Raw genomic sequence first — 8,224 nt, 5'->3', positions numbered from 1 at the left:
AAAGAAAAAAGATGTCACTTCAGATGGACTGGAGTAAAGAGGAAGTATAAATAAAATAATTAATTTGACGTAATAACAGACTTTTTAAGGGAACACTTAAATTTGTGAAAGCGAAGAAGTTTTAAAGATGCCCCAATATTATTCCAAAGAACAGCCCCCTTGAAACGAATGTTATACTTCCCATAATTAGTCCTGGCAGTAGGAATACAAAATGCTGATTTAGAAGACAGTCTGGTATTACACTTGTGCCTACTTGCTATAGGAGTAAAAAAATAGTGAAACGGCAAAATGTAACAAATTTTGATAAAATTCATAGAATAAAGCATTTTGCCAAATGATATTGATCTTAAAAATTAAAAGATAATCTTAGTTCAATTAATCTACTTTAAATGCATTTAATGAGTTCCCTGTCACTGCTATTCCTCTGTTCTTTTATGCGAAAGAATCTTAACTTGATACTGATTTGTGATATCCTTCATCTAGAGTAAACCTTTTAGTCAAATATTATTGAATCCTATTACCAGCAATCAATCAACTAGAATCTCAATCTGTATTCCACTGTATCTTTATAATAGAAACATTCAGTCGCTCTTGTCTTAAATATTAATTATTTCCTTTCGTAATCTTTGTCATTGTAAATATATTAATTAACTATTTTATCTTTGCTCCACCCAACTCGATTAGCCTTGTTAAATTTAGATGGACAAACTTTTCATTGTAACTATAAACGTTGTTCGTTGTTCATAGTGATATCCTTTTTGCAAAGTTATTTATTATCGATCTGAGGATTCCCTTGATAGCTCAGTGGTAGAGTAGTCTGTGATGCAATCGCACGAGTCTGCGCCAAAGGCGCGCGCACGCGGAGCACCATTGTTAAGAAAATATGGTAACCCATCGATGCGAGAAATCTTAGTTTTATAGCCATGACGTCATCAGCCGTCGGTACGTCCGTCCGTACGTCCAGCCCTCCATGTATGCCAATGTGACCAGTATCATGCTAGTTTACACCATACATCTTTGATATTGGACTTCCATCTTTTGATAAATTGACACCTGTCAAAACAAGGTATCCGCTGACCAGTATTACGTGACCATATCACGGGCTCAAGCCTAGAGCTCATCAAGGTCGGCTGTTTTCTCGAGGTTGACCACTGAGCAGGTACTGGTTTTCGATTGGATTGCAGGCTCAACCCAGGTTAACTCACCTGAACATAATTCAACGACAGTTCTTACACAGTCAACGCTTTTCGTGTTCAGATAGAAAACGGTTTGGAAGATGTTTTTTTTCTCGCATTTTTCGCTGGTTTCAATCCAGTTTGACATATCATGATATTTGTGGTCCACACTGGTGGCTACGCAGTTATTCAAGTCAAGCATCGGCGGGATGCAAACTTAAAGCTGATAAGGCTGCATGATGCCTGGAGGACCTATGTCTAGAACAGAAACGAAAGGGGAGCGAAAGAGAACGACAACGACAAGTAAAACAGAATACCAGTAAGCGGAAGAAGTTACTCCACAAATTCTTTCCTTGGGCACTAAACCGTTTGTTATTTTTACGGATGCGTTATTTAAATTGGATGCGTATTTTTAAAAGGTGGTTTAATCGGTTCTTCCTTTGTTCAGGAATGAAAATTGAATTTTTATTGTCAACTGGAATTAAATAACAATTATCTGTACTCTTTTGGACATAAAGAAAAAGTTGATTTGTTTGTTTGTTTTGCTCTAAAATGCGAGCAAACAAGTATTTTTTTAATTCGTTTGCCCAACTGGTTTCCGTTGTGCCTCAACAGTGACAAGAAAAATTTGCCCTTATGTTATAAACACGTATTCGCAATGAGTTCTCCTAAAATTAGAGGGAAATCTCACTAGCTTGTGTTTTCAGAAGTTTGTTTAAAGCACCCAAATGTTATTTAAAGTGTTGGAGCAGATCGTGTTTGAAGTTCGTCCTTTCTTGGTTGCCTTGCCGTATTTAGCTGATTCTTGTACTAAGCCAACCTGGCGTGTTTCAATGAAATACATCAAAATGTGAATGATCTTGTTTTAAGAGATAAAGTGGAATAAAGTACATCAATAAAACTCTAGACGTCTTTGACCTTGAACTGACAAAGTTGTTTTTATGGCTTCTAACTTTAGCGTGATTCCTATTGGCTCGTTATTGACAGTTGACACTGAAATATCATGGCTTTTTTTCCTTTTCCATTCGCTCGCTGAGGGTGTGCTTGTTTTCTTTTAAAACTCATGCGGTTCAAGAAAAATTCATTTGAAAATTTACACCGAAACTGGTGAATTTTAAAGTGAATTTTACTCGAAAAACCGGTATCGTACTCATCGCTTCGTGATTCATGCCATATGGGTTTTTAGCGTAAAATTTACCGTGAAATTCATTAGTTAAGCAATGAATTTTTCTATACAAGAAAGGAAAGAAAATGATTTAGTTATTAAGGCAGCAACCGGAAACATGAAAACGCGGACACTTCGAAACCTTTTATTTTCACTAACCCTACAGGCAGCAAGAATAAGTAACCACGGTGGACCCACCGCTGTCCATTCTGTTTGCAAGTATGGGAATGCGAGCGTATGTGGACCATGCGGTCGAAAAGAAAAATAGAATGTAGTTGTTGCGTTAACACAAGTTTAATATTGGTCTAACCAAATTGGTCTATTCGATCCGCATGCGAGCTGCGGCCAGCTAGGGGATGGATAAGCAAGAAGGGTTCCATTCTGCGGATGAACAAGTAATATCGCAGCCTCACAGCAGTCTAATACAACCTAAAGATTCGGTAAACCAAACAGGTTCAAATTCGTGATCAAGTTCGTCAAGGAGGAGAAAGGACGCCCAAATTAAGGCCGCCATCGCGAACCTTCAAGCAAAGCAGTTAAAGGAGCGAGTAAAAAGGGAAAATGAGGCACGTGAGAAGGAATTTAGAGAAGAAATGGCCCAAAGGGAATTGGAGTTGAAAGTGGAATATCGAAAACGGGAGCTCGATCTGTTACGGTTAAAACGAGAGAACGATATGGCCATAACTTACGCCCAAGTCCAAGCAGACGTAGCACAGCTTGAGAATGAAATACTGGGACAAGACCTTATTGAAGGTAAAGAGGTCATTGAGCGAAGGGTTAAGGTCAGTCAAACTTCGCCATCTTTGAAACATTATTTAGTTCCCAGTCCCCATACAGTTAGTGATCTGGACAGTAAAGATGAACATTCAAGCCCATGTATTGAAGTTGAACCTGCAATGACAACGGGATATGTTTCCCAAGGAAGTAAGCCAGCTATTTACTCAAACGCATCCCTAAATTATGACAGACAAACTGCCATTTCATATAAAGATACTTCCCTGAGTACATGTCCCAAGTCTTTGCCATTAAAGAATTTACAATTTCATACCGCTAATAAGGATGTTCCCAATTTGGGCATAAGTTAGTTACCATTTGCCACAGCAAGTGAATTAAATGTGCTACCGTTCAGTACTTCTGCTAAAGTACCTAATCCAGATCTCCTTCAACCTGGAAACAAATGTTCATTCCAAGGTACACCAACCCTTGTCAGCTTAGCTGAAAAGACCCAAGTGTTTGATGAGTTCCCCTTATCTGGACATACGACTATGACCTACCATAAACATGGGTCATCTTGTAATGGTAGTGCATCCACTCCTTATTTTGATACATAAATTTGTCATGGTACTACTCCCCTGGGAAGGGCTACAAGTATCCCTTCGACATCGACTTACAGTACTATTTGTAGTGGCAACTTAGCTTGGGCCTCTTGTGAACCAAAATGCGCGTCCTCCACTCGTTACTCTCAACCATCGTTCATGGCGCAATGGGCTCCGGGTACTGGAAAGGCGTCAACTCCCCACCCAAGTGATTTTAAAGTAACCACTAAGTATCATTCAGCTCAAGCTGAAGAACTAGTAAATTCATTTATTGACAATCTCACAGAGGGTCAAGAAACTGTCTTCCGCTTGACCTCTGATAGCTTGCAAACAGATTCAAGCGTAGCTCTTTTGCGAGCACATGAAAAGCAGCGATTACCAACGCTTGAGCTCTTCAAGTTCACAGGCAAACCAATTGATTGGCCAAAGTTTATTGAAAGATTTCGTGACCAAATACACAACAAGACGACACTTGCTGATACAGATAAGATGGCCTACCTATTTCAAAACCTCGGTGGTGAGGCCATAGCTATGCAGTCGCCCTAAAGACATTGAAAGGCCAGTTTAGAAACCCTAATAGTGTTGCAACAGCTTACCTAAGCAACATGCTGGACAGCACCCTTGTGTCGTCGAATGTTAGACAAGCCTTGCGGGACTACTATTACCAAGTGAAAGCATGTACGACGTGGTGTGTGAAGATGGGTCTGTCGGCTATACTCCAAATCCCGGAGTATCTCAACAGAGCAACTATGAGACTACCGAAGCACCTAAGAGTAAGATGGTATGAGCACATAGATGGTCGTACGGATAAGTCCAACCTGGTCGAGTTTGAAAAATGGTTGCATAAATGAGTTGACACCTCATTTAACCCCCTGGAGGATTTTATATGCGAGGAATGGAGCAAGAAGCAGAGATCTACCAAATCGAAATCAAGCATCAAATTGCATCCCCTTGACACTAGAGCAGAGCTCCCCAACGAAGTACTCGTGGAAAGCGATGCTATCACTGATTTGAAGCAAACTCCTCAGTTGCACCCCCTGGCCGTGGCAACAGGGCTTCTCACGGAAGTTCGGAGAGACAGCAACGTCTCTTACAACTCAAAGCAAAGTCAGGCCAACTTTCAAAATAAAGAAGCAGAAAGGAATGCTCAGTTTAAAAGGAAGAAGTGTGTTGTTTGCCGAGAAAGGCATCCTGTTGCGTATTGTCCGGTGTTTTAGTCCAAGCAACTCCAAGAAAGACAAAAACTTGCTTGGGAACATAAACTCTGTTTCAATGGCTTACAGGGAAACCATCAGGCGAAATGCTGCCCCGGTAAAAAACGCTGTTTGAAGGAACATTGTCGTCTACCCCACCATACACTGTTACATGAAGGTCACCAAGTACATTCAAATCCCGATTATCCAACAGACACCCACAGCAGCACACCCAGGACATCCGTTCCTCCGCAAGAAGTTGCTCGGCGTTCCGGGCCCTCCCCAAGTTCATTAACCACTGCGAGAGAGTAACGTCCACCAAGTTTGCGTTCAGCACCAACGAAAGGTCCTCCTCAAGTCCTACCAGTTCAGATCCATAGCCAAGGAGAACGTGTACGCTGTTCTCGATCCTGGAAGTGCCTCAACCCTTATCAAAAGGGATTTAGCAGACCACCTACAACTCGTTGGTGAAGCCTACCAACTTAACCTGAGCACGGTCGGCAATGATGTGAAGATTCAGCGTTTGAAGAGAGTGAGTTTTGGTCTCTCGTCTAAAGATTATTCGGAACCAGTAATGGTGAATGGAGCGTGGGTAAATGGCAAGCTTAATATCCCGTCCGTCAAACTGCCGAAAAGGGCAGCCATCGAACAGTGGAGTCATTTATCGTATATCGACTTACCAGATGTTGACGGTTCCAAAGTAATGCTTCTAGTTGGATCTGATATGGCCCACCTGCTGATTCACCTCGAAGTCCGCCAGAGACGAGTGGACGAGCCCATCGCCATTAAGACCCCTCTTGGATGGACTCTCTTTGGTAACGCAACCAAAGGACTGTGCTAAACAATCAATGCAAACCTTCTTGCAACAATCGAAGGGCTCCCTCTGCAACATCAAATTGAACGATTTTTGGAGGTTGAGTCTTATGCGACGAAGCAAGAATCCTCAGAAGCCACCCTGTCCATTGAAGACCAAAGAGCCCTGGCTATCTTGCAGAGCAGTACAGTGAAAGAGCGGGATCACTATAAAACACCGTCGCTATGGAAAGGTGAGCCAATCATGCCAAACAACCGAGCTATGGTAGTTTCAAGACTCCACGCGACCGAAAGGAAGCTCAAGAAGGATCCAGAATTGGCGCTGAAATACAAGAAAGTCATAAATGATTACGTCAATAGAAGACACGCAAAAAAGATTGTCTTTGCCGGCTTTCCAATCCATTATCCTCTGCTAGTTTTGATCATAAAGATATCGTTAGCACGTCCTTTGTTACATTATCTAGGCTTTGAAAGTCCACGACAAAACTATATTCACATAAAAATCAAAGGGAAAATTAGCCAAACTGTGCACTAATTAGGTTGGTCTGTTGAAAGACCAGCGCACACAACGTCTCTCTTTTTTCCATGTGAGTCAACTTGGCAGCTACCTCCATGGCTCTTTTTGATGACGGACTGACGGGCACTTCTCCCAAGAATTTAGACGCCACTACGAAATTGTACAGTGTGGAAATATTTCCCGGAGAGGATTCTACATCTGTTAAATTAATAGCTCTAGTTACAATTGTTAACAAAACTGACTCATAATTCGTCCATGGTCCATGTATTTGAGAAATTCCTGCCGACGATAGGAACTATGATCCCTTGACCCTTTTGTAGATACCATGCAGCAGATCTTTTCCTCTTCACTCCTGATGGCCTTGCGGAAGGGCGGGAACGTGCATCGTGCACATTTTCGCAATCTATACACAGGAGCACATAGAGGAGCATCTCTGTCCATTTCCCAGGCAAGGGCACTTGGACTTTATTACTTTATCCTTGCAAGCTGCATATTTTTTTGGCATCTCCTCTCTTCGTAGCCATACCTTTTCTACATCCACAGCTTAGGTGTCTATATGGACATGACAAGTTCAGTTTCAAGTCGAAACGAGTGGTTGCATGGCGTAGTTAAAGCGTAATATCTTAGTTACATAGTTTAGTGGGAGCTTATAGTTTTTGGTGACATTTTGCGAAAGTTGATCGTTCCAAAACTATTTCTGGTGCCTTCACTTTGAACTGATAATTATTCTTATAAAACCTTGCAATATTTGACCCTGAAACTTTATTTTGTCGTGACACAAGTTTTAACGTTGTTTTTCTCTCGATCAAACTAGACCCACGCGGATGCGTTCAAGCACATTCAGTCACTTTTAAAATTGATATAAAGATTTGATTTGTCGCTAAATTAAGGAAAGATAGCTTGTAGAATTACTAGAGCAAAGCTGCACAAGCGCAATGGCCTTTAAACACTGTTTCAAAATTAAACGTCACACGGCTGAGAGCTTTTCACTTACTGCGCGTTAAATTTAAGAACGCTACCATTGTAACGTTGGTGATTTTTGTGGTATTTCAACAGCATGTGTTGTAAGAATTCCAAAGAAAATAGTAGCACTCCCTCTTGTTTGAAAAGTTCCTCAAAAAGAGGGCGTAAGTTCAAGCTTAGTGAAAGACGAAGAAGGCACCTCATTTGCTGTGTCAGGCCATAGGTCCTACGAAAAAGGGACGGGATTTTTACCCGTAAAATAATTATAAACACTGTGACATAGTCATCTGAAAAGAGGGGTTGTGGTATCAAGTATTAGTTATTACCGTGATTCGTTTTAAGCTCAATAGCGCACAGCTGTAAATGTTCTTTTTTTGTGTGTAAATGCATTCTTACATAGGTGGAAACAGAAAAAAGGTTTTTGGTTTCATCAGAATTAGAGAGTTGAAACTGCTCAGTATTTAAAACGAATAGCTCTTCAAAAAGAAAGTTATATTTACGGGTATATACCCTTAGATACATGACTGGACCCATTGACTTGTAGAACGAAAATTCCTTATGTATATAAACAATATGAACATCACCACACCCCCGCCGTTTCTTACAAATTAAAAGTATTCACGGTCCCTTTAAATCGGTCTTCTTTGCCGATTTATTACTTGAAAATAAGCACTACAACACAACTTAACGGTAAAGACATTTTCAAGCAATAAGCCTTTTTTCCCTTGAAAATGTCAACGGTACATCACGGCGACCGTTGTCGTTAAATTAATTACAGTCTACTGAAATCATTTAGCAATGAACGGATCACCGTCACGGTGGTGTACCGTTGCAAATAAGCGTAAGAAAGGCGCTGTTGTGATTTCTATTAATTATGGTTACACATAGCAATTACCCCAATAGCTTAGTACGCTTAAACTTCCTAGTTTTTTCAAAACATAACGCCAAAATTAAGAAATTAGAGTAGATGAGGGTTAACGTAGTAGAAGGCGCGGGGGTTAACTTGGGGTAGATCAAGGTCAACGAAGTATAAAGCGGCGAACATAGGGTAGATGAGGGTAAACGTGGTTTAATAACATAGA

The 8,224-nt window shown here is 40.8% G+C and overlaps 1 pseudogene; it reads left to right on the top strand.

The window, feature by feature from the left end:
• The first annotated feature begins 2,933 nt into the window (after window positions 1–2,933).
• Window positions 2,934–5,668, top strand: LOC138013890 (uncharacterized; annotated as a pseudogene).
• The last annotated feature ends 2,556 nt before the right edge of the window (window positions 5,669–8,224 follow it).

The sequence above is a fragment of the Montipora capricornis genome, chromosome 8, assembly GCF_036669925.1.
Source record: "Montipora capricornis isolate CH-2021 chromosome 8, ASM3666992v2, whole genome shotgun sequence".
Lineage (NCBI taxonomy): Eukaryota > Metazoa > Cnidaria > Anthozoa > Scleractinia > Acroporidae > Montipora > Montipora capricornis.
This window is presented reverse-complemented; position numbering and strand designations above follow the sequence as displayed.